Below are 23,056 nucleotides of genomic sequence, written 5' to 3'. Positions count from 1 at the left end.
TTTTGCTGCTTTCAGATGGAATGCTCTATATATATCAATTAAGTCCATCAGATCTAATGTGTTATTTATGACCTGTGTTTCCTTGTTGATTTTCAGTCTGGATGATCTGTCCATTGATGTTAAGTGGGGTTTTTAAGTCCCTCACTATTATTATGTTACTGTTGATATCTCCTTTTCAGGATGTTAGCATTGCCTTATATATTGAGGTGCTCCTATGTTGGGAGCATATATATTTACAATTGTTACATCTTTTTCTTGGATTGATCTCTTGATCATTATGTAGTGTCCTTCTTTGTCTCTTGTAACAGTCTTTATTTTAAAGTCTATTTTGTCTGATATGAGTATTGCTACTTCAGCTTTCTTTTGATTTCCATTTGCGTGGAATACATTTTTCCGTCCCCTCATTTTCAGTCTGTATGTGTCTTTAGATCTGAAGTGTGTCTCTTGTAGACAGCGTATATATGGGTTTTGTTTTTGTAGCCATTCATCCAGTGTGTGTCTTTTGATTAGAGCACTGAATCCATTTACATTTAAGGTAATTACCAATATATATGTTCTTGTTGCCATTTTGTTAATTGCTTAGGATTTGTTTTTGTAGGTCTTTTTCTTCCTTTCCTCTTTTATTCTCTTCTCTTGTGATTTGATGACTATATTTAGTGTTGTGTTTGTATATCTATATCTCTTCTTTTTTGTGTGTATATCCATTGTAGATTTTTGGTTTGCAGTTACCATGAGGTTTTGATATAGCAAATCAATATGTAACATATATATACACACACACACACACACACACACACACACACACACACACACAAGATTGTTTTAAGTTGCTGGTCTCTTAATTTCAAATGCATTTCCAATATCCTGCATTTGTACTCCCCTGTTTTCACGATTGCTTGTTTTGATATCATATTTGTGTGTGGATGATCTCCTACCTTTACTGTATGTTTGCCTTTACTGGTGAGCTTTCCCATTCATAATTTTCTTGTTTCTAGTTGTGGCCTTTTCCACCCAGAGAAGTTCCGTTAGCATTTGTTATAAAGCTGGTTTGGTGGTGCTGAATTCTCTTAGCTTTTGCTTGTTTGTAAAGGGTTTGATTTCTCCATCAAATCTGAATGAGAGCCTTGCTGGCAAGAGTATTCTTGGTTGTAGGTTTCTCCGTTTCAGCACTTTAATATTGTGCCACTCCCCTCTGGGCTGCAAAGTTTCTGCTGAAAAATCAGCTAATAACCTTATGGGGATTCCCTGGTATTTGTTGCTTTTCCCTGTTGCTTTTAGTATTTTCTCTTTGCCTTTAATTTTTGTCAATTTGGTTACTGTGTGTCTTGGTGTGTTCCTCCTTGGTTGTATCCTATATGGGACTCTCTGTGCTTCCTGGACTTGGGTGACTATTCCTTTCCCATGTTAGGGTAGTTTTCAGCTATTATCTCCTCAAATATTTTCTCAGGCTCATTCTTTCTCTCTCATCGTTCTGGGACCCCTATAATGGGAATGTAGGTTTGCTTAGCATTGTCCCAGAGGTCTCTTAAACTGTCCTCATTTCTTTTTATTCTTTTTTCTTTATTTTGTTCTGTGGCAATGAATTCCACCATTCTGTCTTCCAGCTCACTTATCCATTTTTCTGCCTCATTTATTCTGCTGTTGAGTCCTTCTAGTGTATTTTTCATTTCAGTTATTTTATTTGTTCAACTTTGTTCTTTAAATCTTTTAGCTCTTTGTTAAACATTTCTTGTATCCTCTTGGTCTGTGCCTCTGTTCTTTTTCCGAGATCTTGGATCATCTTTATTATCATTACTCTGAATTCTTTTTCAGGTAGATGGCCTATTTTTACTTAGTTACTCTTCTGGGGTTTTATTTTGTTCCTTCATCTGAAACATCCTCCTGTGCTCTCATTTTGTCTAATTTTCTGTGTTTGCATTCCCACAGGCTGCAGGATTGTAGTTCCTCTTGCTTCTGGTATCTGCCCCTTGGTGGGTGAGGCTGGTCCAAGAGGCTTGTGCAGGCTTCCTGGTGGGAGGTACTGGTGCCTGCCCACTGGTGGGTGGAGCTGAGTCTTGTCCCTCTAGTGGGCAGGGCTGTGTCAAGGGGTGTGTTTAGAGGCAGCTATGGACTCAGGAAGACTTTAAGTAGCCTGTCTGCTAATGGGTGGGGCTGTGTCCCACCCTCTTGGTTGTTTGGCCTGAGGTGTCCCAGCACTAGAGCCTAAGGAAGTCTTATTGTGGCTTCTTCTTTGTCTTTGGAAGTAGAAGGGTTTTTTTGGTAGGTTCCAGTCCTTTTTTGTTAATGATTCTTCAGCAGTTAGTTGTGATTTTGGTGTTTTCGTGAAAGGGGGTCAGCTCAGGTCCTTCTACTCCACCATCTTGTCCAGAGATCTCTCTATTTTTCATATTTAAAAATTTAACATGGGAATTTTTTGTATCTTCCATGTCTCTATTTGATATTTTGCATCTTTCCTCTAGGTTAATATATGGAATGAAGCTACAGAACTATTTTAATATCTTTGTAAACTAATTCTTTTTTTTTTTTTTTGAAGCAGTTTCAATTGACTGATTTTTCTTCTCATTATTTTTATATATTTTCCTGCTTCTTTGCATTCCTGGTAACTTTTTTTTTTTTTGCGGTACGCGGGCCTCTCACTGTTGTGGCCTCTCCTGTTGCGGAGCACAGGCTCCGGACACGCAGGCTCAGCGGCCATGGCTCACGGGCCCAGTCGCTCCATGGCATGTGGGATCCTCCCAGACTGGGGCACGAACCCTTGTGCCCTGCATCGGCAGGTGGACTCTCAACCACTGCGCCACCAGGGAAGCCCTATCTCTGGGCTTTCTATCCAGTTCCATTGATCTATATTTCTGTTTTTGTGCCAGTACCATACTGTCTTGATTGCTGTAACTTTGTAGTATAGTCTGAAGTCAGGGAATCTGATTCCTCTAGCTTAGTTTTTCTTTCTCATGATTGCTTTGGCTATTCAGGGTCTTTTGTGTTTCCATACAAACATGAAATTTTTTGTTCTAGTTCTGTGAAAAATGCCATTGGTAGTTTGATAGGGATTGTATTGAATTTGTAGATTGCTTTGGGTAGTATAGTCATTTTCACAAATCTGTGTAGCTCTCTCTTCTCCAGTACTTGATCCTACAAACTCTGGCTGCTTTGGTCTTCCTTAATATCAGATTCCATCTCCTCTACCCAGAGAGGCTCGGCCTACGTTACATTTCCAGGTGCTGCAGCCTGAAAACTCTCTTCAGGTGGTAATCTGGGGTAACATAAGCTTCAACTCATTTGTTTTCCATCTCTCAGGGATCTCTGTCCTCTGTTGCACGATGTCCAATGTTTTGAGAATCATTGTTTCATATATTTTATCCAGTTTTATTTTTAATTAATATATTTATTTATTTTTAATTTTTGCTGTTTTGGGTCTTTGTTGCACGGAGGATTTCTCTAGTTGTGGTGAGTGGGGGCTACTCCTGTTGTGGTGCGGGGGCTTCTCATTGTGGTTGCTTCTCTTGTTGTGGAGCATGGGCTGTAGGCGTGCAGGCTTCAGTAGTTGTGGCATGCAGGCTCAGTAGATGTGGCTCGCGGGCTCTAGAGTGTAGGCTCAGTAGTTGTGTGGCACACGGGCTTAGTTGTGTCCCAGCATGTGGGATATTCCTGGACCAGGGCTCGAACCCGTGTCCCCTGCATTGGCAGGCGGATTCCTAACCACTGCACCACCAGGGAAGTTATCCAGTTTTGTAGTTGTTTCAAGCAGGAGGGTAAATCTGGTTACTTTTTTTCCATTTTGAGTAGATGTGGAAGTTCTCTAGGCAGTTCCAACATAATGTCACATTTGGGTTTCTGCAGGAGCAATAAAGTTGGAAGATGAAGTAGGAGAATGTAAGAGAAGTGCAAGGATAGGTTATGAGACAGAAAAGGGTATCACAAATTGGGTGAGACAAACATGTATGTTATTGTGGGACTTAGGGTATATTATTGGTCTAAAGTAATTCCCAAGAACAGCCTGTTTGTGTAGCAACACCTTTGATGGTATAGTTTCCAGTCCCCACTGTCATGGCTCCTCCAGTCATAATGACTCTCAACCTTGTGTGTACCATCACTGACAGAGTTAGGTGCCATCTAGGATACCAAAATGAATGACTTAAAAGTTTGCCTCAAAGGAACTAAATGTCTATTACATGAGATATTTAACTTTATACAATATAGAAAATGGTAAAATTGATAATAGGAATATAGATAAAATTATATAAGAATTCTGAGGAAGAAGACATTACTTACAAGGAAAAGAACTGACATTTTAATGAGCACTGGACATTGGACTTAGTGCTTTATATTTTTTGGTTAAAGCACTTGGCATTTTGCCTGGCATAAAGTAAGTGTTTTTTTTTTTATTATAGCTTGGACTTGTGGTTAGGAGCATACACTAGGATTTGAATCCTACTTCCTCTTTATTAGCTGGACAGATTACTAGACTTTCAGTTTTTCTTTTTTTTTTTTTTTCGGTACGTGGGTCTCTCAATGTTGTGGCCTCTCCCATTGAGGAGCACAATCTCCGGACGCGCAGGCTCAGCAGCCATGGCTCACGGGCCTAGCCGCTCCACGGCGTGTGGGATCTTCCCGGACCAGGGCACGAACCCGCGCCCCCTGCATCGGCAGGCGGACTCTCAACCACTGTGCCACCAGGGAAGCCCAGTTTTTCATTTTTTTAATCTGAGGGTATAGTAGTAGTAGCTACCTAACTGAATTGTTATGAGGATTTAGTGAGTTAACCCATGTTAAGATCTTAAAGACAATCTGATACGTGCTTCTGAATATATGTTAATTTTTATAATTAACTTTATTAATAATGAGCTTTAAAATCCTGAAACATAAGCATTATCCTTAACTTTCAAGATGGTGTATCTGTTAGGGAGCATCTTTTTTGTTTGTTTAATTAATGAATTTTTGGCTGTGTTGGGTCTTCATTGCTGCGTGTGGGCTTTCTCTGGTTCCAGTGAGCGGGGGCTACTCTTCGTTGCAATGCGTGGGCTTCTCATTGCAGTGGCTTCTCTTGTTGCGGAGCATGGGCTCTAGATGCGTGGGCTTCAGTAGTTGCGGCACGCGGGCTCAGTAGTTGTGGCTCGTGGGCTGTAGAGTGCAGGCTTAGTAGTTGTGGTGCACGGGCTTAGTTGCTCCGCGGCATGTGGGATCTCCCTGGACCAGGGATCGAATCCGTGTCCCTTGCACTGGCAGGCAGATTCTTAACCACTGCACCACCAGGGAAGTCCTGTTAGGGAGCACCTTTGACTGGTCACAATAGAGACATGATTATGTTGGCTTAACCAAATAAAGAGTTTTTCTTTTTTTCTGTGAAACTAAGTCCAAAGGCAGTCTTCCAGACTGGCCAGAGGTGGTTGCTCCACCTCCAGCATTGATCAGAGACCAGGCAGGAAGAATAGAATAGGCAAAAGGTCTGAGCTAGATGAGTAAGCCAAAGGTCTTTCTCAGAAGATCCAACAGTAACTTCTACTTTTAACTTACTGTTTAGAAGTGTTGTATAATCACCCTAGTTACAAGGATGCTAGGAAATGTATCTCTTTTTATTTTTTATTTTATTTTTCTTTTACTGCAGCTCTTTTTAAAGGGTACATTACCACCCCAAGAAAGATTGTGTTTTTTTTGTTTTTTTTGTTTTTTTTGTGGTACGCGGGCCTCTCAGTGGTACGCGGGCCTCTCAGTGTTGTGGCCTCTCCCGTTGCGGAGCACAGGCTCCGGACGTGCAGCCTCAGCGGCCGTGGCTCACAGGCCCAGCCGCTCTGCGGCATGTGGGATCTTCCCGGACCGGGGCACGAACCCGTGTCCCCTGCATCGGCAGGCGGACTCTCAACCACTGCGCCACCAGGGAAGCCCCAAGATTGTGTTTTAATAAGAGAGAAAGAATTCATTGAATATCATTTAGGCCACTAATGGTGTCTCCCACAAATGCGAGAGCTGAAATTCAGAAATTCTGTAACTTGCCTGAGGTTGTTACATAAACTATTAAGTGATAAAGCTCATATTATTAACAAAGTCTGACCAATACTACTCCACGTTACTTTTGCTACACAGTCCAGAAAAGCAAGTGATCTTTTCATGGTAGGATCTTTAGGTTGAATCTTTCATGACAGGATATGGACATGAGATTAAACTGCAGATATATAAAATTCAAGGAGCAAGTATGCACATTTGGGGGTGCTAGTAAGTTCATTTTGGTGAGAACTTTAGGATCCAGGGAAGGAAAGAAGCTGGGAAAAGATTAAAAAGATAAGACAGGTTAAATGGTAATAATTCTACAGGGCCAGGCTGAGAATTTTACATTTTGCTTAGCGTGTGTTTAAAAGTCTTATTTAAATGATATATTAAAGTAGACTGTTGAATCAAAAAGCTTTCCTAAAATCTGGATGAAAAAAATTAAGCTTCACAGATTTCTGAAAATATATATGGTGATCAAATGCAGGTGGTAAGATAATTTACTGGATACCATAGTAAAATTGTATAACAATTTTCTGGCTGTGACTATTGCATTTGTAATTGCTTTTAGAAACTCTTGTGTTTTTTACATTTCTGTTCTGTAAGAACCCTCTAAAATCTTAAAGATGGACGTTCAGCAAAACACGTTTCCTGCCTTTTGGAGCTTACTTTCCAGTAGGGGGCGATAGACAATAACTAATAAACATAATAAGTAAGTATATATAAACATATTAAGTATATTGTATGTACTTATATGTATTATTATATGTGTATGAAGTACTTATATGTTAGGTTGATAAATAATACGGAACGAAAATGGAACAGAGAAAGGGAAATATAGGATTCAGTGTGGAGAGAATTTCCATTTTAAATAGGGCAATCTGAGTGGCCTCATTAAGAAGGTATATGTAAGCAAATTAGGGAGTAGGAGAGTTAGTCATGCAGATACATGAAGAGTAGTGCAGTAAGAGAGAACTGCAAGAATGGGACGTGCTTGCTCTGCCTGAAGAAGCATGGGTACCTCTTACATGGATGGATGACAAGACAGACTACATGGGTAAAGATGCTAGTAGGTGGGTACAAGTGAAAATCTGGAAATTATCTTCTGATTAATTCAGTTTTCTCAGTGAAAAAAGAAGCAAGGGCCTTAGGGGAGTGTGGAGATTGGTGTGGGGGGGAAGTGTGTTAGGGAGTTGAGAAAAGCTAGTAGGAGAGTAATTAGACTAGGCAAGAATATTATTAATAGCCCTACTTGATTAAGGATTCATCTGAGGTTACGTTCATAATAACCTCAGCATGTTTGTGTGTTTTTCTCCACTCCTGGGCAACAGTGACTGAGTATTTATTGAGAACCAGACACTGTGTTACCTGCTGGCTGTAAGAAAGATTAACAAAACCTAATCTTAGTCCTACAGGGACTCACAGTGTAGTGGCAGACAGTTAATGCAATCAATGAATTGTAAAGTGGTGTGATAAGTATTGATACTATCAATTGTAAAAAAAGAAAAACCATTTTAAATCAAAGAATTTCCAGGTGGGTGAACAATTCAGGTTGTGTAGGGACTAGCAGATTAGTCTAGAAAGGCAGAAGACTGTGAAATACTTCTAAACTCTTACCTCCCTTTGTCCAATAAAAAAATACTATGTAAAACCTTTGTCTAATCCCGCTCAGATCCTCTGCTTTGAAATGCATCTTAAACCAGATCCGCAAAACTCATAAATATTGTACCTCTGACTTCCCTGTGAGACACTGCTAAGTCTATCAAGACAGTATTCTCCCTTACTGCAGTAAGCAAAAAACTCAGTTTTGCTTTATCAACAGGTTATTTTGGAGGTATTTTAAAGGAGCCAATATTTGACTGTCTTGGAGGTCTCATCAAAATCTGGTCAACTTGGAAACAGCATGTTTTACTGAGGCCCTTTAAGCCTCCTGCACAGGGTCTGTCCAATGACGACGGTGAGGTAAGTTCATATTGGGTTTGAGTTCTGATTTCTTATTTTTTTTTAATCAGACACTCCAAATGCAAATGCTAAGTTTAGTTTGTTTAGTTTGAGAGTAATATCTAGGAATTAGAAACTCTTTTAAAAAATCCATTGATTGATCAGTTTGAAAAACTCTTATTTTGGGTAGAAATCTGCATTATTACTAACAATACTACTGTTTGTCCTCGTCGTTTCTTCATTGTGCGTCTATAAGAGGAAGTTCATAGGGATGAAGATGGGAGTAAGTTTTGTATGTTCAGAAGGTTTCTCTTCAGACTGGCATCCTTTGGAAAAACTGTCTCAAGGTCATTTATGAAAATCTTATCAGAACTTTACTTACTCTTGTTTTATTTTGTCCATTGGAAGTCTAGTTCTCTTTGTAGGGGAGGGTCCCCAAGATACAAGGTGCACAAGATTTGACTTACTGTTGCTAGACTCATAGGTTTATCTTTAGTTCTGTACCCACTCTGGGCTGAACTCCTGCCTCTTGTCTGTATTTACACTAGGATCAGAATGTGTCATCTTAACTTTCTAATGATGTTTGGAATTACAGTGGTTACTTTGGGGAACTTTTGTTATGAACAAAATTGTTCCTTTTGGGAGGCACTTTGAACCAAAAAAAGAAGAAATATCCCAAACATACAATTGTCTACATTTTAAGGCAAGGGGAAACTTCCAAAATATATTCAAGGGATTATGAAATTGCCTCCTTAAAAGATTCCTTGGCAAAGACAAGGAGAAAATGTGAAAAAATTAAAACCATCTTTTCCAGATCCCTTCAAATCACAATTTGAATGTAATGTCCTTTATTCTACTTTCCTCATCCTGTGTTCCTCCATTTCCTTCTCTTCTGTCTCACCTTCGACTTTTTCTTCTTCCCTTCAGAACAGCTCAGGAGGAGATGGTCTTCTTTATTGAAAAGAGAAAGATTACTTTGTTTAATATGAGAACTCCCCTCCCTCTCATTTCTATACTTTAAGTATCAATAACTACTGGCTTTTTAATCATACAAATCAGATTGTCAAGGGATCTGAATTAATGTTTAAATCAATTATAATGACCCTTTCCCTCTCTTTTCTCTTTCTCTCCTCTCTCTCCCTCTCTCTCTTTCTCTTGCTCCCTCTCTCTCTCCTTCTCTCCCTCCCTCCCTCCCTCTCCCCATGCACATATTCAAAATAATTTTCCTGAATTGGTTTTCCCTTCTCCTTAATTAAAGAAAGATAATTAGTCTTTTACAATAATAATTTTGTATTTGACTAAAGCTGGCTCCCTCTCATTTTTTGTCTGTTCCTCTTTTCCTTTTCTCTCCGTAGGGAAACATTAAAGATTAGTTGATGAAAACAATTATTCTGTCATTATGTGCTCACTCTAGGAATGTCTAATGAAGAATTTATAAAATGGAAAGAAAAATAATGAAACTTTTTGTTTCTTTTCTTTAAAATTGCTTTTAAGAGATATTTCTGGTTAAAACTATAAGGAAAGAAAAAAGAGGTCTTGGTTCCAAGATGAAGGGCTTTGAAACACGATTTAAAGATTTTTTGTAATTTTATTTATGAATATGAAGTTTATATATTATATAGAAAATTTTAATAGAATATTCCTGATAAATAGTTGAATCATTGGACAAATTAGAGTGAATTAATTGTACTGATTTGAAGGACTGAAAAACATTTATCTATTTCCTGACTTTAATATGTGAAATTACTGCCAACACAGTATTCTAGGTTATACAAGAAGATTGAACATCTCATAATTTAAACTTTCTGTATTTTTGCATTGGTTTGATGGGACAGATGAGGTAGCATTATAGTTAATATTTCTTTTATTTATTTATTTATTTATTTATTTATTTTGTTTTGGCTGCGCTGGGTCTTCATTGCTGCCCATGGGCTTTCTCTAGTTGCAGTGAGTGGGGACTACTCCTCATTGCGGTGCACGGCCTTCTCATTGCAGTGGCTTCTGTTGTGACAGAGCATGGGCTCTAGGTGCGTTGGCTTCAGTAGTTGTGGCACATAGGCTCAGTAGTTGTGGCTTGCAGGCTCTAGAGCACAGGCTCAGTAGTTGTGGCGCACGGGCTTAGTTGCTCTGTGGCATGTGAGATCTTCTGGACCAGGGCTCAAACCCATGTCCCCTGCATTGGCAGGTGGATTCTTAACCACTGTGCCACCAGGGAAGCCCATAGTTATTATTTCTACAAATTGTTTAACATAACAAAAATTAGAATCATGATTAACTAGGTAAACTTATAATGATGGGTATCTTAAAAAGATTTATTATCTTATGATATTTCTATAATATCAAAATTCTTAAGAACTTTATATTTAACTAAAATTGTAATATCTAGATCCTTAGGTAACTTAAATAGGTTAGACAAATATTAAACTGAGTTAATTGATACATAATCTTTGAATAATTAGACAAAATCTAAAGAAAAAAATGAGAGACAAAACACTGGTCACTAAATAGTTTTATCTAACTGTTGTTACTGTACATTTAAAAATAGATATAGATTTGAAGGATGTGAAAATGACTTTGAATTTTGTTATATACATAGCCTCCTTAAAATGTATAAAGATAAAATGGCAGGCATGCCCATTAGAAAAATAGCTAAACAGTTCCTGCTTTTCTGTCTTCTAGTTTTGTCTGGGGGAAAACAAATTTGGTCACCTAGGTTAATGCAGCAATTAGGACTGTATTTAGTATAATTTCAAAGAGGTATGAATATGTATGCAAAGTAATTTATATGGTTTGTTTCTTGAAGAAATTGCTGTACGTAAGATGGTGAGTTCATAGAATGCTGAAATGGGCTTCTAAAAGCAGAACTACAGCATTAACTCAGAGGCAACGTTCTGAAAGTTTGAGTGCCATCCTTGGTGCATTAAATCAGAGACTTCTTTATGGTGCTGTGTTCCCAACAGGAAGAATACATGGGACATTAATTAATAACCAAGGGGCAGAAGCAGGACTGGCTCCATTTACCATCATTCCCAATGACACACTGGGAGGTTTTGTGCTTCCCACCCCTTTAATTCTGAGCCCTGCAGGGTTGGAGGTCCTGGTCCCCAAAGGGAGCATACTCTTGCCAGGAGGAACACAGTTTTTATTGAACTATAAGGTATGCTGATGGCAGTACATTTTGGAGTCCTTGTATCCAGGCCCCAGCAAGTAAGAAGAGGCATCAGCATTCTGGCAGGGGTGATGGACCCTGATCAGTTGGAGGAGGTAGGGCAGGGGGACTACATGTGGAACCCAGATGATCCATTTGGGCACCTTTTGGTACTCCTGTGTCCCACTGTAACAGTGAATAGACTCATGCAGCAATGTCAGCATGAGAACAATATGATTGCTAAGACCTTTCAGGAGTTAAGATTTGAGTCACACCACCTGTAAGCCACCAAGACCTGATGAGGTGATAGCTGATGGTGACGGAGAGCATGTGTACCACTTATGACCCCAGAGATCAACAGCAGTGTCAGAGGTCCCATCTGAGTTTCCCCTCAGGAGGACAGGCCCACAAGAACCACAGAAGACCTGTACCCTGAAGCTGTGGGTAGAGATGTCTGTTCCGCACAAGAGGTGAGCCTTGACAGCTATGAAAATGACCCACTCAGAGCTTTTGCTTCAAGTGGAGTAATCGACCAGTGGCCCCAGCTGCTATGCTCTGGATCTACCATGGTGCTTGTTCAGAGGCTATGCTTCTCACAGGCTGCTCCCAGCCAGTGGCTGAGTATGGCAAAGGTACTAAAGCAGGCCCATTTCTGTGAGAAGGACTCTTTGATCGGTAACTTTGGCTTGAGGTTTCCGTGTCAGCCCTGCAGACTTTACCCAATACCTGTCAAATCCTTGCATTGAAAAACTCAACTTAAACTAGACCCCCCAAAACTCACAAACATCTCTCCTTTGTTCTTCCCCCTCAGAGACACTGTTAAGATCGTCAAGGTAGTATTTTTCCTTACTACAGTAAGCAGGAAATTTAGTTTTACTTTATCGACAGGTTATTTGGCGGTATTTTCAGGGAGATAGCATTCAACAGATGAAAAGAAGCCAAAATTCAAAAGCAGGGGGAAGACCTTCACAGGTAAAAGCAACAGTAAATGCAAAGGCCTTGAGGTAAAAAAAAAACAAAAATGTGTTAAAGGGCTGAAAAAAGTCAGTGTGACATAAGCTTAGAGAGCAATAGGGAAAATGATATGAGATGAGGTCAGTCATGTACAGAAGGCCTTGAAGTCCATGGTAATCATAGGGTCAATTTCATTCTGAGTACAGCAAAAACCCATTAGAAATTTTTTTTTTTTTTTTTTGCGGTACGCGGGCCTCTCACTGTCGTGGCCTCTCCTGCTGTGGAGCACAGGCTCCGGACGCGCAGGCTCAGCGGCCATGGCTCACGGGCCCAGCCGCTTCGCAGCACGTGGGATCCTCCCAGACCGGGGCACGACCCGTGTCCCCTGCATCGGCAGGCGGACTCTCAACCACTGCGCCACCAGGGAAGCCCTAGAAAATTTTAGTGGAGAAGTGATGAACCTTGCCTTATATGTTGTAGGAGAATATATTATAGAAGGACATGAATGGACATGGGGAGAGCAATTAGGAAGTTATTGCAATTGCACAACTGAGAGCTTAGGTGACTTCGAACTAGAATTATAGCGATACAGCAAGCAAAGAGAAATGGACAGATTCACGATATATTTTAGAGAGAGAATCAAGACTTGCTGATTGAGGGGCTGTTGGGGAGGGGGTGTGGGGATGGTGAGTGGAAGAAGGGGAAGAGCGAAGAATGTCTCCAGGGTTTTAGCCTTGAGCAACTGTATGGATGATAGTGAATTTTACTGAGTTGAGGAAGACGGGTTGAATAGAGTCAGAAGAGAAAAGCAGGAGCTGTGTTTGGACTGGTTAGTTTGAGTGGAAGTGTTTAGTAGGCACTTAGAAATACAAATCTAGATAAACATTTTTGTGATTTATCAACATATGGATGGTATTTAAAAACAGAAAACAGAGAAGAAATGTAGATAAAGAAGAGAGTGACCAGGATCTAGCCCTGGGGCCTCCAATACTTAGGTTTGGTAGAGCAGCAAAAATGGCTAAGAAATTAAAAGGAACACCAACAATGCTTCACAGTGGTCAATTGAGTCCACTTTGGAACCTGTGAAGGAACATAGGGGTAGGAAATACCTCAGATTAGTTGCTAATTGAAGCAATCTCTTCAGTCCCTTAGTCAACAAATACATATTCAGTGTATTATAAACAAGGGTCTCCAAGAGACACTGCAATATAAGGTAACTACAGCCTAAATGCCCTTTAATATACCATATTCACATGTAGCACTCCCCCACATGAGGAGATTCAGAATTTCTAGGCTTGATTATAAAAATATTTCAGAAAAGTCTTTTTCTAGTCTTCTGCTTTCTATTCTTTTTTTTTTTGGAACTACCTACCTTAAACTATCAACTTTTTGTTATCTTTTTATACTTTATTCAGTTTTATATTTAATACATTATTAAACTTTTTCACTTATTTTGCTTTCACCTAAAATATGGTTAAGTGACAGTACACATTCTGGCTTTAAGAAGGTGATTAGAATTATGTAAATATATTAACTGTCTTAAGACGATCTTTCCTCTTTTGTCAGGTTCGATTAACATTTGAAAATACATTGAAATGTTTTGATATCAGAATTATATTAATACAAAATATGGGTGTATTTAGACCTTCAAGAAGAATTTAACCAAAGGATATAGGCAAGAATAAAAGAAAACAAAAACATGTAGCTTGTAGTAGCTAAGAAACAATGTGTGACTTTCAGAGTAACAGACTTCTATATCAGTTGTGTAATAGTGATTTTTTATTCATCAGGTCTTTTTATTTCCATGGAAACACTGAAGTCATTTTAATTTTTAATTACACTAGAGTTTACAGTTCCATTGATTTTAACTCTGTAGTAGTAAGCACAGGAGCTAGAGCTTTACCCATTTCTACTTTAAGAATATAAAGGAGGAAAAGATGGTTTAAAATGGTCATGAATTTCATTTAGTTACAACCTGTAGCTGTATATTGATTATTTCTAATTTCACCTAAACCTGCCCTGCAATTTTGTAGCCAATTAATTCTTCTATTTTTGTCTATACCCTTTGGCTAAAAGTATTTTCACAGGAAGTAAACTACAGTAGAAAACTCAGCAATGGATGCTGGTAGAATAAGTAGTTTGGGTGATATGTGAAATAATAGGAGCAGAGAACTAGTTCTGATCCTTACTTAATTGAGTAATCTTGGGTGAATCAATTTACTTCTTCATCTGCAACCTGGGAGAGTGAGAATGAGGGCTAGAATTCAGTGGTTCTCTGAAATATCTTGGCTCTATGGAGCCCATGGCTTATGGAAGCTATACACATAGGCCCCAGAGTTGATGATATTTCTCATGACATGGGTATGAATATGGGTATCAAAAGGGACTGGATGGGGCTTCCCTGGTGGCGCAGTGGTTGAGAGTCCGCCTGCCGATGCAGGGGACGCGGGTTCGTGCCCCGGTCCGGGAGGATCCCACATGCCGTGGAGCGGCTGGGCCCGTGAGCCATGGCCGTTGAGCCTGCGTGTCCGGAGCCTGTGCTCCACGGCGGGAGAGGCCACAGCAGTGAGAGGCCCGTGTACCGGGGGAAAAAAAAAAAAAAAAGGGACTGGATGCAGACCAGTAATAAAAAGCTATTAAATGGAACAATTTGTTCATTAAATGGGTATGATGCAGATTTCATAGCTAGGCAGTATTTTATTTCTTTTCTCTTTCTGTATCATTAAATTTCCTGACATATAATTTTACAGGTTCTGGTCCTATTTGATCATGATAATTTTCAGAATGCAAAGGGCAAGGGGAAAGGAACTGACATTGAATAGCTATTATATGCTATGCATTGTGTTTTTACATAATTATCTGTCTTTATATCAGTCCTGTTGGCAACAGTGAATGTTCACACTTTATAAACGAGAAATTGAGACTCAAAAGAGGGTAATTCTGTCAAGTATCAGTAAACATTTGAAGATACAATTTAAAATATCACTTTGGGGCTTCCCTGGTGGCGCGGTGGTTGAGAGTCCGCCTGCCGATGCAGGGGACACGGGTTCGTGAGACCCGTGAGAGACCTTCATACCGCATAAAAACAAAACAAAACAAAAACAACAACAAAAAAACAAACAAAAAAATAAATAAAATATCACTTTGAATTTTACTGTGAACTGAGATTTAGCTTCTTCCCTATTTGTATTTGCTAGTTGTCTTTATCAGTAGTTCCCTTCCTATTGGCTGAAACCCCTGAGGTGTTGTAGATTAATTGCTGAGGTATCTGAGAATCTAACATTGTCACTAAACAAATGAATAATGTGATTCGAGTGTATATATGACTGTTTGTTCAACCGCATTAATAAAAAATGTGTTAATTTTTAAATATTACTAATTCTTGGCATTTGCTGTATTTTATTCAAAGAGTGTCTAAATGGGAAACCATTGATCTTAATAATTAGCTCTGGGAGATTTTTACTTTCGGTGCTTGGTTTTCAGTTTTTCTATTTTATTATCATGGGTTAGTCAGCTGCCATCCCTGGTCTCAGTTTGTATGATTGTACGATAGCAGATGGTTAATAAAGTTAATTCTAACCCTAAAATCCTAATCCAGCCCTCCTCAAATTTATTAATCTTCCTGAACAAATCTATCACATTTGAATAAGTCATCAAACTAGAGTAGAAAAAAGAGATTTATACTTTATCAGTGGTATCAATAAATAATAGTGGATCATAATATTTTTAGACCTAGAGAAGACCCTGAAAGTCTGACCCAGTCTTTTTTTTTCCTTTAAACAGATGAGTGAATTTGGCTCAGAAGGAATAAATAATTTTCCCAGAATCATACAGTTAGTGTCAGCTTTAGAGCTTTAACCCCAGGTGTACTTTAAAGGTTCAGTGCTTTATCAAGTAAATTAAAATATTTTTATTGTGTTGAGTAAGTGTTCTATCAGGAAACCAAAGATTAAATGGACAACCAGTTGTCTGAAACATTGCCTTAAAATGTTACTGAGTAAATATAATTTTAAAACAATAAAAAATATTAAAATAGCTTTCATTGAGGAACCTTGAAAAAGAAAAAATAATTATTTTTAAAATTGAGGAATGTATCTTCTTTAAACATAATTTAGATCATAAGCAGTTATAAATACTGCTTTATTAAAACTGAACACTACATTGTATTTTTTTATTGCCTAAAGGTTCTTCAAAATTGTCATTTTAATGGATGCATAATATTGCATAATATAGGTTTTTCATATCTATATATTTCATTCCTCACATTTTTTGGACATTTAGATATTTCCAGTATTTTTAATGCCAAATATTTTTTGTATAAAAATCATTTTTGTATCTGACTACTATGTTTTCTATATAAAAATCATTTTTTGTATCTCTGACTACTATGTTTTCTGGTTTAGTTTCCTAGATTTGGAAATACTATTTAAAGAACATAAGCATTTTCACACTAGTGATAAGATTATCAAGTTTCTTCCTGTACATTTTATGTTGTTTTACGCTGTTTCAAAGTAATTTTTGATGGTACATCTGATCATGTCTTCATGAGAATTAAATATGATAATTTAAGGCTTTTCTAATTTGAAATGATATTTCACTTTTGTTAAGATTAACATTTTTTATTAGTGACGTGTTTTTCAAATATTTCTTTTTCTTGTGTGAAATATCAATTTTTTTCACTAGACCATTTTTATATTGCAGTCTACTTTTTTTTTAAACATCTTTATTGGAGTATAATTGCTTTAAAATGGTGTGTTAGTTTCTGCTTTATAACAAAGTGAATCAGTTACACATATACATATGTTCCCATACCTCTTCCCTCTTGCGTCTCCCTCCCTCCCACCCTCCCTATCCCACCCGTCTAAGTGGTCACAAAGCACCGAGCTGATCTCCCTGTGCCATGCAGCTGCTTCCCACTAGCTATCTGTTTTACATTTGGTAATGTATATATGTCTATGCCACTCTCTCACTTTGTCACAGCTTACCCTTCCCCCTCCCCATATCCTCAAGTCCATGCTCTAGTAGGTCTGTGTCTTTATTCCCATCTTACCCCTAGGTTCTTCATGACCTTTTTTTTTTTTTCCCTTAGATTCCATATATATGTGTTAGCATATGGTATTTGTTTTTCTCTTTCTGACTTACTTTACTCTGTATGACAGACTCTAGGTCCATCCACCTCACTACAAATAACTCAATTTCATTTCTTTTTATGGCTGAGTAATATTCCATTGTATATATGTGCCACATCTTCTTTATCCATTCATCCGATGATGGACACTTAGGTTGCTTCCATGTCCTGGCTATTGTAAATAGAGCTGCAATGAATGTTTTGGTACATGACTCTTTTTGAATTATGGTTTTCTCAGGGTATATGCCCGGTAGTGGGATTGCTGGGTTGTATGGTAGTTCTATTTGTAGTTTTTTAAGGAACCTCCATACTGTTCTCCATAGTGGCTGTATCAATTTACATTCCCACCAGCAGTGCAAGAGTGTTCCCTTTTCTCCACACCCTCTCCAGCATTTATTGTTTCTAGATTTTTTGATGATGGCCATTCTGACCAGTGTGAGATGATATCTCATTGTAGTTTTGATTTCCATTTCTCTAATGATTAATGATGTTGAGCATTCTTTCATGTGTTTGTTGGCAATCTGTATATCTTCTTTGGAGAAATGTCTATTTAGGTCTTCTGCCCAGTTTTGGTTTGGGTTGTTTGTTCTTTGGTTATTGAGCTGCATGAGCTGCTTGTATATTTTGGAGATGAATCCTTTGTCAGTTGCTTCATTTGCAATTATTTTCTCCCATTCTGAGGGTTGTCTTTTGGTCTTGTTTATGGTTTCCTTTGCTGTGCAAAAGTTTTGAAGTTTCATTAGGTCTCATTTGTTTATTTTTGTTTTTATTTCCATTTCTGTAGGAGGTGGGTCAAAAAGGATCTTGCTGTGATTTATGTCATAGAGTGTTCTGCCTATGTTTTCCTCTAAGAGTTTGACAGTTTCTGGCCTTACATTTAGATCTTTAATCCATTTTGAGCTTATTTTTGTGTATGGTGTTAGGGAGTGTTCTAATCTCATACTTTTACATGTACCTGTCCAGTTTTCCCAGCACCACTTATTGAAGAGGCTGTCTTTTCTGTACTGTATTTAATGCTCCCACCAAAAGAGACAGACTGGCTGAATGGATACAAAAACAAGACCCATATATATGCTGTCTACAAGAAACCCACTTCAGACCCAGAGACACATACAGACTGAAAGTGAGGGGATGGAAAAAGATATTCCATGCAAATGGAAATCAAAAGAAAGCTGGAGTAGCAATTCTCATATCAGACAAAATAGACTTTAAAATAAAGACTATTACAAGAGACAAAGAAGGACACTACATAATGAACAAGGGATTGATCCAAGAAGAAGATATAACAATTGTAAATATTTATGCACCCAACATAGGAGCACCTCAATACATAAGGCAAATACTAACAGCCATAAAAGGGGAAATCGACAGTAACACATTCATGGTAGGGGACTTTAACACCCCACTTTCACCAATGGACAGATCATCCAAAATGAAAATAAATAAGGAAACACAAGCTTTGAATGATACATTAAACAAGATGGACTTAATTGATATTTATAGGACATTCCATCCAAAAAAAACAGAATACACATTTTTCTCAAGTGCTCATGGAACATTCTCCAGGATAGATCATATCTTGGGTCACAAATCAAGCCTTCGTAAATTTAAGAAAATTGAAATCGTATTAAGTATCTTTTCCGACCACAACGCTATGAGACTAGATATCAATTACAGGAAAAGATCTGTAAAAAATACAACATGGAGGCTAAGGAATACACTACTTAATAACGAAGTGATCACTGAAGAAATCAAAGAGGAAATCAAAAAAATACCTAGAAACAAATGACAATGGAGACACGACGACCCAAAACCTATGGGATGCAGCAAAAGGAGTTCTAAGAGGGAAGTTTATAGCAATACAATCCTACCTTAAGAAACAGGAAACACCTCGAATAAACAACCTAACCTTGCACCTAAAGCAATTAGAGAAAGAAGAACAAAAAAACCCCAAAGTTAGCAGAAGGAAACAAATCATAAAGATCAGATCAGAAATAAAAAGAAATGAAGGAAATGATAGCAAAGATCAATAAAACGAAAAGCTGGTTCTTTGAGAAGATAAACAAAATTGATAAACCATTAGCCAGACTCATCAAGAAAAAAAGGGAGAAGACTCAAATCAAGAGAATTACAAATGAAAAAGGAGTAACAACTGACAGTGCAGAAATACAAAAGATCATGAGAGATTACTACAAGCAACTCTATGCCAATAAAATGGACAACCTGGAAGAAATGGACAAATTCTTAGAAATGCAATCTACTTTTTTAAAAAAATCAATTTTTGTTGGCCTTTTTAAAAACATTTTTGTGGAATTGTTTTGTCTTTTTTTTTTTTTACTGGTTGAGTAACATAAATATTCTAGTTGTAAAAGATTCAAACAATATAGAAATATGCATAGCAAATGACTCCCTCCTGACACCTTTCCTTATAGATAACCACTGTCAACAGCATTTTATAGTACATTATTCCTATTCTCATTCTGTTAATATGTACATATCTCCATATTCTTTAAATATACATAATATACATGGATATATATATATATATATACATATATAAGTATAAATGGATCTTATAATACCTACTGTTCAGCATCTTAGTTTCTTCACCTAATAGTATGTCTTCCAGAGCTTACTTTTCCCCTCACAGCATAAAAAGCTCCTCCCCATTATATATATAACATATAATCATTATAAAAAATTTGATTAAGACATGAAAGATGTTTTAAAACAATAAAAATCACCTGGAATTAGTTTGGAGATAAATACCTTTAATAATTCGATAACCATTCTTTCATGCATCTCTTAATACATTTTACATTACTGGTGTTTATTCTGACAACAGCTGGTATACTAAAATTCACATCCAGAGTTAGCACAGACCACACAAATTAAAGGGCATGGTCCCCAACAAGACACCAGTCAAAAGTGGGATCCTTAGGTCACCTGCACTTCCAGCTGCCTACAAATCTGGGATGATCCCATGACCCCTTTAGGTTTGATAATTTCCTAGAATGACTCAGAACTCAAGAAAGCACTGTGCTTACAATTCGTTTTATCAGAAAGGATACAAATCAGGAATAGCCAAATAAAAGACATATAAGGTAAGATTTGGGAGGGTCTTGAATACAGAAGTTCCATGCCTTCTCCCCACGGAATCAGGGCACTTCACCCTCCCATCACATCAATGTATTCAACCAAGAAGCGCCACTGAGCTTTGTGTCCAGAGCATTTATTGGGGTTTCATTACATAGAAGCGATTGATTACATCATTGGCCTGTGATTGAAGTCATTCTCCAGCCCTCCTCTCTTTCCCAGAGGTCAGGAGGTTGGCCTGTATCAGGTGGCTCAAAGCCCTTAACCACTGCACCACCAGGGAAGCCCTGGCCTGGGTATTACTATCCCAATTTTATGGAAGAGAAATAAACTCAGAGAGATTAACTACCTTACAACGAAGAAGCCAAGAACGGAAGCTCTAAACCTAAGATTGTTTTACTCCAGTATGTGTTATAGCCAGATTTAACCCCAAATTAAACAATTCATGAACTATCAAAATTCACCATAAGAAAGAGTAAGCTTCCTGCCAATCTAGAGAATTACTGTATATAAATTACCATATATAAATTAAATGGTGATCCTTCAGATAAGGGACTGCAGGATATGCATTAATATATTAATGTGGGGACTAATTTTTTTCCAGGGTAGTATTAACATTTTAATTTTATTTTCAACCCACCTTGATCTTTGAAATCCCTGGCAACAAAATTTTTCATTAAAAAGATGTTATAGGGACTCCCCTGCTGGTTCAGTGGTTAAGACTCCATGCTCCCAATGCAGGGGGCCTGGGTTCTACCCCTGGTCAGGGACTAGATCCCACATGCGTGCTGCAACGATATTTGGCGCAGCCAAATAAATACATTTTTTTTTAAAAAAAGATGTTATAAAGATGTAGTAAATAGAAGGACAGTCTTTAAGGAACCTTGTCCCTGAAGTATTATCTTAGACTTTTATATACCAGATAGTTTAGAGGATATTTAATTGGAAAGGAAAATTACATTCTGTAGTTCATACACATTTGGAGCTCTTTAGATTTCAGATCTTCTCTAGTATGCCAAGAGTTTACATTATGAATGGATGTTGAATTTTGTCACATATTGCATATACTGAGATGATTATATGATTTTTCTCCTTTAGTTTGTAAATTGGTGAAATACATAAATTCATATTCAAATGGTACAGGTCGTACATACCTTCTGGTACACGTGCACAGTTTCTCAAGCCTATATACAAAGTAGCTGTTGGGTCATTGAATATTCATATTTTTATTTTTACCAGATAGTGCCAAACTCATTTCCAAACTGATTGTACCAAAGTATACTCTCACTAGGAGTGTGTGATAATACCAGTTGTTTCATATCTTCAACAGTACTTTTGATAGTTAGACTTTATTATTTTTGTGAAGTGATAAGTATATGGTTTTTTTAAAATTGTGGATTTAATTTGCATTTCGTTAATTGCAAATGGGTTTGAGTATCTTTTCAATATTTGTCAGGCATTTGTATTTCCCTTCCTGTGAATGACCAATTCAAATATTTTGCCCATTTAAAAAGTTTTAGGCCAGTGGCTGACAGCCGCCGAGCTGCGAGCTTCTTCTCTCCCCAGAGGCAGGGACTCCTGAATATATTTCAAAACTGAACAGTTTCAGCCAAGCCGAAGCATTCTCTCTTCCCAGGGACGCAAATCCAACTTACCTGAGCCAAAGCAGATGACACATTTTTGGATGATTTTCCTGGATTTTCCAGATAGAAAATCATACCTGGGACTTCCCTGGTGGTGCAGTGGTTAAGAATCTGCCTGAGGCTTCCCTGGTGGCGCAGTGGTTGAGAGTCCGCCTGCCGATGCAGGGGACACGGGTTCGTGCCCCGGTCCGGGAGGATCCCGCGTGTCGTGGAGCGGCTGGGGCCGTGGGCCATGGCCGCTGGGCCTGCGCGTCCGGAGAGCCTGTGCTCCGCAACGGGAGGGGCCACAGCGGTGAGAGGCCCGCGTACCGCAAAAACAAAAAGAATCTGCCTGCCAGTGCAGGGGACACGGGTTCGAGCCCTGGTCCAGGAAGCTCCCACATGCTGCGGAGCAACTAAGCCCATGCGCCACAACTACTGAGCCTGCGCTCTAGAACCTGCAAGCTACAACTACTGAAGCCCGTGTGCCGCAGGTACTGAAGCCCATGCACCTAGAGCCCATGCTCCGCAGCAACAGAAGCCACCGCAATGAGAAGCCTGCGCACCGCAATGAAGAACAGCCCCTGCTCGCCGCAGCTAGAGAAAGCCCGCACACAGCAATGAAGACCCAGTGCAGCCAAAAATAAAAGACATAAATTTAATAAAAAAGAAAATCATACCTGGCTAGAACCTCCATAACAGTCTAAAGTAGCAGCAGTTGCTTGCATTCTTTTTTTTTTCCATTTATTTATTTATTCATTTTTGGCTGTGCTGGGTCTTCATTTCTGTGCGAGGGCCTTCTCCAGTTGCGGTGAGTGGGGGCCAGTCCTCATCACGGCGCGCGGGCCTCTCACTGTCGCGGCCTCTCTTGTTGCGGAGCACAGGCTCTAGACACACAGGCTCCAGACGCACCGGCTCCAGACGCACCGGCTCCAGACGCGCAGGCTCAGCAGTTGTGGCTCACGGGCACAGTTGCTCCGCGGCATGTGGGATCCTCCCAGACCAGGGCTCGAACCCGTGTCCCCTGCATTGGCAGGCAGACTGTTAACCACTGCGCCACCAGGGAAGCCCAATTTGCTTGCATTCTTGTCTTCTTCATTATATTAACGAGAATGCCTTTCCTCTTTCAGTGAAGGTAGGCTGTGTTTTTGTGATAGCTGTTCTTTATGATGGAAAGGGATTACTTTC

At 38.8% G+C, this 23,056-nt stretch overlaps 1 protein-coding gene across 2 annotated transcripts in view; it reads left to right on the top strand.

Annotated features, from left to right (window-relative positions):
* Window positions 1-7,829, top strand: part of CARF (calcium responsive transcription factor) — a 52,497-nt gene extending 44,668 nt beyond the window's left edge. For both annotated transcript variants that reach the window (XR_014297028.1, XR_014297029.1), the window contains 2 exons: window positions 6,586-6,691; window positions 7,802-7,829. The gene's annotated coding sequence lies outside the window, so the exon portion shown is untranslated. The remainder of the gene's footprint in view (window positions 1-6,585; window positions 6,692-7,801) is intronic.
* The last annotated feature ends 15,227 nt before the right edge of the window (window positions 7,830-23,056 follow it).

Source organism: Grampus griseus (assembly GCF_964374135.1).
Source record: "Grampus griseus genome assembly, chromosome: 7".
Taxonomy (NCBI): domain Eukaryota; kingdom Metazoa; phylum Chordata; class Mammalia; order Artiodactyla; family Delphinidae; genus Grampus; species Grampus griseus.
The sequence above is the reverse complement of the archived record's forward strand: the minus strand, read 5'-3'. Positions and strand labels throughout refer to the sequence as shown.